Below are 10,641 nucleotides of genomic sequence, written 5' to 3'. Positions count from 1 at the left end.
TTTCAATAATGCTCATATGGTACCATGTATATTATAATCATACATATTTGGTACTTTAGACTCAGATTTGATAATTAAAATTTTGTCAATAAAATAAAACTACCATCAATTATATGTAATCAAGTAATTAAATAATTTGAATTCAGAACTCATATAGTTGATAACAGTTTGATTAAGTTAGTAAAATTTTATTAATTAAATTTGAGTTTAGGGGTACAAAATATGTACAATTTCAAAATATAGTATATCAAATTAGTATTATTGTAAACACATGTACCAAAATGATATTTTATTAAAACACAGTGTATCAAATATTTATCTACCCTATTTTGATTAATTTTTTAAAATATAAAGTCTTAATTATTGTTTAACAAAACACATAAATGGATTGCTTATTTAGAAAAAACATTCTTAATTTTTTTTTATGAAAACTTCCAAACAAATAAATAAAAGATTTGGAAAGCACGGTGGTTCTGATAGGCCACTGATTTGAAATCGTGGGACCCATTAGTACAATTTTGTTTTTGGCAGTGGGATTCCAAATGTCAGATGAAATCTACCAAAAAGATGAAAATTTATAAAGAGAGAGAGAGAGAGAGAGAGAGAGAGAGAATCCGAATCACATTTTTATTTTTAATTTATTAAATAAGAGAGAGAGAGAGTAGAGAGCGTACAGATAAGAAATAACATGTGAATTTGATTAAAGCCCCTTCTCAAGCCAAAAAAAAATATATACATATCAACAATGGAATATCATGAAAACACTTTTCTTTTAAGTTATTTAAGTCAATTATAGACAAATATCTCTCTTCATGCGTACTCTGAAATTATTTAGATAGCAGTATAATCTCTACAATATTCAATTAATAGCATTAATAATAACCATTCTAAAAATAACTGAATGCATTGGCCATATATTTAGATGTGTCTATTACTCAATCTTTCCACTTCTCTGTTTTTTTGTTTTTCGTTCAGTATATGAGTAGTGTTTAATTAGTGCAAACCTTAGTCACTGCCGAATCATTTTGTGGTCCATGATAAGAATTCTATTAACATGTAACACACGAATATACCATATTTGTATTTTCTAGACAATAATCCATTCTATCCACTATGGAATGAGGTTTTTGGGATTAATAATGCAATTAATGGAGATCAGTCACATTTGACAATTATAATTTAGATTTGTTTTTAGATTTTGTGCTTAAGTAGTGCTACATCAACTTTATGATCATGATGATGCAACACACATTCATACATATATATATACAGTATGTATTGCTCAATCAAGTGTACTCTACTATTGCATTATCACATGTACTTATAGCCTAAGTTAGTGGCTACCTACCTTAGTTAATTGCATGGGAAAGCACGCAACACAAAAATTGATAGAGTTTGGTTCTCTCTATTTTTTATTTTCTCACTTCTACTTTAGTTATTTTTTCTCTTTCAATTTTTTTTTCATATGTAATTTTCTATCACATTACTATATCTTCTCTTACTTTCTATCTCTCCATCAATCTCTTTTACCCCTCCTCTTTTTTTCTCATCTCACTTCTAAACATTATTTACATTATAATCTAATATAAATTAATATACTCAATTAATTAATAACATCGATTAAATTATACTTTTATCCAATTACGACTTAAGAGAAATTGTATAAATTAACACTTAATTAATTGATAACTTCAATTAAATTATACTTTTGTCAAATCTTAATATTATTAATCTATAGAAGTTTTACTGTAAAATAAAATTGTTAATTTTGTTTTGTAAAAAAATTAATATTTAATAGTTAGTACCACATTTTATAATTTTGAGCTAGACATATAGTATTGTATAAAAAAAATTATACATTACTATACAATACAATGTACCACTTACCAAATGTGATCTTAGGACTGAACTTGATAAATATTGGGCTCTAATAAAAAATTAATTTTTAGACCCTAAATTTTATTAAAATTATACAATTTAATGATTTTTTTTATTTGGGGATTTGGGCTTGAGGGAGCTTAATTCTGGCTAACTTATGATTTATGAGAAATACTAAAGGGCACCAATGATGTCTAACACCACAAGGAAGATATATATTGCTATTGATGCAATTCAATATTGAGTCTCACACATTTTAATTTAATAAGTATTGTCATGTGGTGTTGGATACATTTAAGTACCAAATAGCAACATTCATAACTTATATGGATTAATTAATGAGCATTTGTAATTTTCTTAATTTAAGTTATGTTTCATTTATCAATGAATTAATTAGCTGGAAATTCATCTAGCAATGGACGAGTTGTACTAAATTCTAATTAACATGATTTTTGACACATTGCCTAGAAATTTTGTTTGGCTATATATGCAAGTTTTTCATGGTTCATTGTTATGTACACGCATCAAATATAGGGAGGGAAAGAAAAGATGTTTTCCCAACTTTTTTTCTTTTTTTTTTTCCTTCTTTAATACTTATTTCTTTTTAATTCATTGATTGATGGTCATGTTTCAATCAACAAGCGTTGCCACTTCATGAGTTCCTTGATTAAAGGTACTACTCTATAGAAATACATGACTTGCAACCTAGGAGGATACCACACATCTAATTAATATGGCCATCCAATAATGGAACATGTGTAACGCTCTTTATCATTCTATTAATAAATTATATTATTATTGATGAATTAATTTATATAATATAATATATATAAACAATAATTACCAAAGAGTGTACTAGTAGCGTATGAAAAGATATTTATTTATATAAAAGATAATGCGTTACATGGTCTCATCTATTCAATCTATTTGCAAGTATTCTATATTATATTTATATATATATATATATTTTATAAAAATAAAAACGCATCCAATGCCCTTTCTTTTCGTATTTTCTTCTAATTAGACCCCTAAATTCAAGACAAAAGATGTCCATTTCAAAACCCCACGATTTATCTTTTAAGTAATATTTTAGTATTCCAATTTTATAAAATGTTTTTCATAGGTTAGGCCAACCCCACCAAAACTAAAGATGATTCCTTTCAATCATTTATCGTCTCAAATAATCAAACCTAGCTACGAAAAATGATACCTTCCCTTAGTTAGAAATAGGGGTTATCTAGTGCCCTAGCCTCTCCCTATAATAATATCACTTGTGGTACTTTTTAGGTCCTCATTTTAAATTTTGCAGCACATAGGTCCCCATTTTTTTTTAGTAAATACTACAATTAATTTTGTCCCTACACTCTATTTACAATTTGAAAATTATTAAATTTAAAGGAAAAATAATAATTATAGTATTTTTTTAATTATTTGTGTAATATATGGGTTGTTTGTTTGCATCATTTTATTGCTGTAATATTTTTTTCTCAAACTTTAATTCTTTAGAAAAATTCTCTAGTGTTATTGCTCTTTTTTTTTTTTTTTTGCATATAAAGAAGTTGTAATCTCAATTTTTTTATATGATAAAATTTTTAAGAAATTATAAATAATTTACTATGATGGAAACATAATTCAAATAAATGTTACATGTGTATGAAATAAACTGTTTAAACATTAATCAAGTGTAAAGAATTGATGTTTATCTATAAAAAATTTATAATCTTATCATTCACTATTTTTTTCCATTCTAAAAAAACACTATACTTATATATTTCTCATTAAATTCAATGTTTTTAAAATGGTAATAGTGTATAGGGACTAAATTGTAGCATTTAAAAGAAAATGAGGACCTATGTGCTATAAAATTTAAAATGAGGACCTAAATAATACTATTGATATAAATTGGGGATCTTAAGTGATATTTAGCCTATAGTTTATTGCATAGCGTTTCTTAATATTACTTTGCTGATCCTTTTAATTATTTCCTATTTTTTGAAAAAAGAAAATAATAATATTAACCACTAAATTATGGTGGTGGTTGCTTTTTAACGTTAACATCAAATTATGTACTATATATATTTTCTAAATTCTATTACTTATTCCAAACAATAAGCGTGATAATAATATTAGTATTTCTTATGAAATAAAGAAGGAATTAATGATTATAGTTTATAATCTTTGAGCTCTTTTTCATTACTTGTAGATATGAGAACTCATATATATTCGCTTTGTAAAAAATTGGCAATAAAATCGTGTTAATTACTTTTCATAATTGCTGTCCTTTTAGATATTTTTATTATCAACCAAACTTAACCTTCAACAACCGAAAAACCGGTGTACGTACAGAAAAAGCAAAAATATGCATACAATTTCAAAACATTGATGTTTAATAAGACTAATTTCAACTTCGATTCCCAAAAGAAAGAATTTAGCAGTAAAAAAAAAGGTTCTGGTAAAACATTGAATGTTTCCTACCTTACCGAAAGTGATAATAAATGCTAAAATCATGTATTGACAGAATTAATACTAAGCATCGTTTATTATATCGATCAGTCACGATTACACAAAATATTCCTACTTTGATAAGAAAAAAATATTGATGAAGAAATGTATTGTGATACGTAGTAGTGGGGCTCACAACCATGAATGGAAGAAGAAGAAGTAAAAATATGTACCATTGGAGGTGCATGATCCTTGTTGAAAGCATTGATGTTTGCATAAATGGGCATCTCATGTGTGTTGTACACATGTCCTTGTTTCATTAATTACCACCCACCTACCATTCATGTCCCTTGCTTTCCATTTAATTTTTTTTATTTATCTATGTAGGGCCTATTTTCTTGTGATGTTGACCTTGAACCCCATGAAAACTTATTGTTTGACTACTTGGAAAAACCCCACTACATACATACACATATAATTACACACATATATATACAAGGAGAGGGAGATAGGTCAGAAAGAACAATTAATTATTCCTGTATATAGAGAAGAAAATGAAAACCATGAAAGCAATAAAGGGTCTTTTTGCTAAACATTATATGCTCATAAAATATACATATTGACAAAGACCATTTTGATTTGAATCAATTAAGCAATTGATGAAAGCGCAAACTTCTCACAAATGATTGTTTAGGAAAATGATGTGCCTCTTATCACATTTTACCTCCTTTTTTGGCTTAGTTTTTGAGTTTCTTTTTTTGTTTTTCAATTTTTATATGGTTAGTTTTCAGTTGCTAAGATTAATATAATAATAATAATAAAAAAAAACTTGAGGGTGAGAATATCATTTTCATTTTTCCATGAGTGGATTACTATAGTTAATTTCTGTATAATAGGGCTCTCTCTCACTTTTTTCTTTGTCTCGTTCTAAAGGTGAAGCATCCTATATTTAATGCAGATACTGAGAACTGACCCCATCTTAGCCTTGGCTGTACACTTTAGGTGCACTATGTTGCGTGGGTCTCACTCTTTGATGACCCACGGTCCCACGCACCCTCCCCACCCTGACCCTGCCAAAGCCACACCCAGGTGATCTAAATGACTATCCTCTTATTCATCATGATCACCATGTCCTTTCCCGGTGTTATATATATACATGTATATGTCAAGTTTAGGGTCATAATTATGGGATAATTAGAGGCTATTTAGTACTAGTAGGGACCCTTAATTGTTTTGGCTTCTATGGTGGTGAAGTTTTAGCTTGTGAACCTCTTGATAAGATTCTATCCAACAGTGCATGGATATTAGACTAGACTTTGCTGCATATAATAAATCCGACTTCTTCTTATAATTATTGTTTTTGTGTCATTGTTTTCATAAGGCTGTTTTTTTTGTCTTATGTTTTATATTACTCCTTGTTTCTTACTTTCTTACTCTTCACCATTATTTTTCAGGCTTGGAATCCGAGGTTTTGAACTCAAACCAGTATAACACTTCGCTCAAAAGGTATTTCCATTCACAGGTGTCGTTGGAGGATTGTAGTAACAACACTTAAATAGCGAGCACTTGAGTATATTAAGACTACGAGTACTCAAATAAAATAACGAGGATTGATATGATAATAGTGAACCAAATGCTTGAGCATACAATAAACACTAACAATTATAGTGGTTCAACTATTTTAAGTTGAGAGTATAATTTGCCATTAATTTTTTTTATAAGAATTTAGTTCACCTATTCATGAGATTATAAGCCACTGTTACAACTAATTAGTCATTAAAGAGACTTTACACGTTTATTTATTAATAAAGTTACAACAATTTATAAAAACACCTACATTACGTTTCAAACCACAGACCGTAGTTGAAGAGTTGCTTTGTCCATTAATTACCAGCTCGCCAATGCAAGCAAGTCTCAATTATTCAAGGATAAATATTTTAGGAGTAACGATATATGCACACACAAATTATACATAAATATTACACACTTTTGTGTGATAAATCATTTTAATCAATCATATTTATTTAAGATGATCACACTAAGTAAAAGTTATTTGACATGTAAGGGTGTGTAGTATTTGTGTGTAGTTTGTGTGTGCATGTATCATTACTCATATTTTAGATATGACGAGTTTGTTCTCACTGTACGTATGAATAACAACAAGAAAATTTTCTAGAGCTTAAAAAAGATATAGAAATAAGGAAAATTACTCATTTGGTACTTTGTATTTTTTCAAAATATCGTTTTGGTAATTTTTTTTTCAATAATGCTTATATGGTACCTGTATTTTAAAATCATACATATTTGGTACCCTAGACTCATATTTAATAAATAAAATTAATCAATATGACCAATACTACAACAAATACGGGTTTTAGGGACCCCTAATAATGCCCGAAGTCGCCCCTAATAGTCATTAGGGGCGACATGTCGCTGCTAATAATTCGACGCTAATATTGATTAATAGTGACAACAAAAAAATCTCCCCTAATAATTAATATTAATGGCGACAGTTTCGCCCCTAAAAAATCGAAAGTCGCCCTTAAAAATCGACTCTCCTGGATAAAATTTTGTCCCTAATAGTAATAAGTCGCCCATAATGATATAATATTAGCGGCGACAACAGTCACCCCTAATAATTTTATGTAATTAAAAAAATAAAAAATATTTAATAAAATACAATTTTAGCAGCGACTTTTATATTATTATCGGAGGCAAATGTCGCCCCTAATAGTGTTATATAATTAAAAAAATAAAATATTTAAATAATTTTTTTAATTCATAATATCAAAACTAAATATGCATAAAAATAATAATTTGTTCAAATTACATAACTAATATAATATTATCCAAATTAAGTATGCATACAATAATATATTAATTAAAATTTATTGTTTAATAAAATAATTTTTACCAATTTTATTTTGTTTTATAAAAAAAAGTTTAAATGAAATAAAATAAAATAATCAACAAAAATTACATTTAATACTCATATCTCAACCTAGTGGATCCCTTGAAGATAGTAAGCAGACATCTAGTACTCCCCACTTTTTCAAGATATTTGAAGAAATATCTTTAAAAAATGGGGAATACTAGATGAATAGATGTATGTCTATGACTTTCTGTTATTACAAATAATAACAATTATCACTTTGTCATAATAACCATCATATCCTATAAAGACCCTTTCTTGACCCCCGACCCTATAAAGACCTTTTCTCGACCCCCGACCCTATAAAGACCCTATCCCGACCCCCGACCCTATTCCGACCATATAAAGACCTTATCCTGACCCTATCAAGACCTTATCCCGACCCCCGACCCTGACTCTAGCTCGACCCTATAAAGACCCTATCTCGACCTCGACTGTAACGCCATACTTCCTTAGAGGCGTTACTAAGTGAGTTTTAAAAAAATGTGTCATTAACTCGCTAATCGAGGTTTTAGATTAAAAGTGTAGCTAAACTGCGTTGAAGGTCGCTTTAGGTCATTAAATATAAAAATGTAGTCATTCATTGAAAGCACTAAAAGTTAAACATTTGGGATCCCAAAATACTGTTTAGAAAATATTTACAACTTAAAATACATTTAGGTTCGACTAGGCGACAAATTCAAGTCTATACATTGCATTTCCAAAAAATACTCCTGGCCGTGGCAGCCAAGTAGGCCGAACAAGTACCTGTCGCTCCACGCTCTCCACACTTATGGTTGGTCGACCTTACCCTTGCCCTTACCTGCACCATAGAGCACCCGTGAGCCGAAGCCCAGCAAGAAAACTCAACACAAAACAATTAACATATGCATATCTATCAATCAACATATAACAAAATAGCCAACAGGCTAAACACATAGTGGCCTTGTTGTCTCAAGCGCTTTACCAGGCCCTGGGTTTGTGGTCTTCACCGTGAGGATGACTCCAACATCCTAAGAGAGTCTCGCACTCCACGTGTTCAATGCCGTCCCGGCCCCTTGTCGTACTTGGCTTTGCACTCCGCGTGCTAGCGCCGCTCTTGGTCCTTGCTGTACTCGGCTTTGCACTCCATGTGCTCGATGTCGTTCCCGGCCCCTTGTCGTACTCGGCTTCCTGTCGTTCTCGGCCTTCGCCGTTCATTCACAAATATGCAATACATAGCATAATATCAACAAATATTTAAACATATACTAGACATAAACAATAAGGCTACGTCCTGCAATTCAATCACATAGGGCCATGCTCTGCAATACAAACAATAGGGCTACGCCCTGCTCTACAGGTACAACAGTTTTCTTACCTGTGTCCCAAGCTTCTTGAGCACCGCAATCCCGAGCACAGTCCTCTAACCTGAGCCTCGCTAATAACCTAGTCACAACACATTCACAATAGCCATCTATCAAGCTCTAATCCAATAAATAACTTCGAGATATAATTCTAGCCTCCAAGACCTTGGATTCTACCAATCCGGGTGGTAAAATCCTTCCCGAGCCTTAATGTAATGCCCCAAAATCCCTAATAAGGTTTAGGACCTTGATTAGGAGGCCAGAAGGGCCATAATTGATTTATTATGCCATTAAATAATTGTATGCATGTTTATGTGAATTATATTATAATATGATGATAAATGCATGCATATGGGTCCATTTTTAGTTATAAGGGCATTTTGGTAATTTATCTCGTTGAAGGCGTGATTGTGTATTTTCATGCATGTGGGTGAATTATGAATAATACCATGTTATATGTGGATTTGTTTGAGCCATTTGGCATGAGACGATCTTTGAATGCAAGTTATCAGTCTGGTCATAACGGGATTAGTTTCGGGGCTCGAGGTGAGTCTCGGGGTAATTTGGTGATTAGAACATTGCCGAGAATTAAAGGGTAATAAGATATGATTTGTTAGCATTTGAGAATGTTGAGAATACCGGGAATTGGAGGGTGTTAATTATGATTAACGAGATAGGCGGGAAATGACGATTTTGCCCTTGGAAGCCTTTAAAGGATTTTAAATGACCTAGGGGCATTTTAGTCTTTTAACCCTAAAGGATATAATCCATCCATTAAAGCTTAGAAGGCTGTAGAAAATAGAGTCTCCTTATTCACCTTCTCCTGATCATCATTTCCTCTCCATTTCTCTTTGGAATTTGAAGCTTATTTTGAGGAACCTAGCCAGGGAACCAAGCTTTGCTAATCTAGGGTTGTGTTCCACCATTGAAGAGGGTGCTAAGCTGAGATTGAGGTGAGTTTCTGACCATTAAAACCTTAGTTCTTGTTCTGTTTTCTCATTGAGTTTCAGTTGGGTTTTTGGTTTGAAAGCTGAGTTTCAATGGGGGTTTTTGGCAAGGGTTGCTTAGGTTATGATGCCTAGGTCATGTGTAGATGTTTTTGGGTTCAATTGGGGGTTTAAATTGAGTTTGGGAGCTTTTGGTTCAAGTTGGAAATGGTAGAGTCAAAGGGGAGAAGAACCAGGGCATTTCTACCTGGTTGTAGCGCTACAACGCTAGCTGAGGGTTTGCCAATCTGCCTAGAGCGCTGGGGCACTAGGGAGTAGCGCTACAGCGCTACCCTGTTTCTTCAAATTCTTGTTTTGGGTGTTTTTAAGGGTTTTTGGCTAAGGGTTTCAATTCCTAAGGCTCAGGATCGAATCTACTCACCGTTTGGGTACAATTCAGGGTCCCAGGAGTGAGGTTTAGGTCAAGACCCTTTTATTGTTGATTTCATTAATTGGAGATTGTATTTGGTTATGACTAGGTGACCGCTAAGGAATTAAAGGATCGATCGTTCTCAAGGGTCGTTCTTAACGTATTTCTCGCTCGAACCAGAGGTAATAAAACTGCACCCAGTATGTGATGCATGTGATGCACGAGAAACATGTGGTTAGGGCATGCGCATGAAGGTTGAATATGAGATTGATCAGAGCTTGAGTCTCTGTGTTTATGCATGATCCTAATTATGCTAGAAATTGTTAAGTAAGCATGTTGAATGCCCTACATTTGGATATTTGACATATCGTGCCTGGTAGCATTGCTTACTTGTGCGTGGCAATGACTTACTAGTCAGAATCGGCAATGGTATCAAAACTGACTGTGAAGTTGTGACTTACAAGTCAAGTTCAACAGTAGTACTGAGCATTGGTCGTATGTTATTGACCTATGAGTCAGGAGCGGCATAAGCGTCATGAATGCAGAGCCGAAAATATTAGATCTAATCGACATCTGCATTGAATGACTCATCATGATCATTAATGTCGGACCGACCTCAAGTTCGATGAAAACTAAAAGTGCTTGCCTAGTTCCATGACTAGTCACTCAGAGCCAAGGCCGGAAGGCCCAGGTGACCATATCGTCACA

Source organism: Humulus lupulus, chromosome 7 (genome assembly GCF_963169125.1).
Source record: "Humulus lupulus chromosome 7, drHumLupu1.1, whole genome shotgun sequence".
In the NCBI taxonomy this organism is placed as follows: domain Eukaryota; kingdom Viridiplantae; phylum Streptophyta; class Magnoliopsida; order Rosales; family Cannabaceae; genus Humulus; species Humulus lupulus.
Note: the sequence above shows the minus strand (reverse complement) of the source record.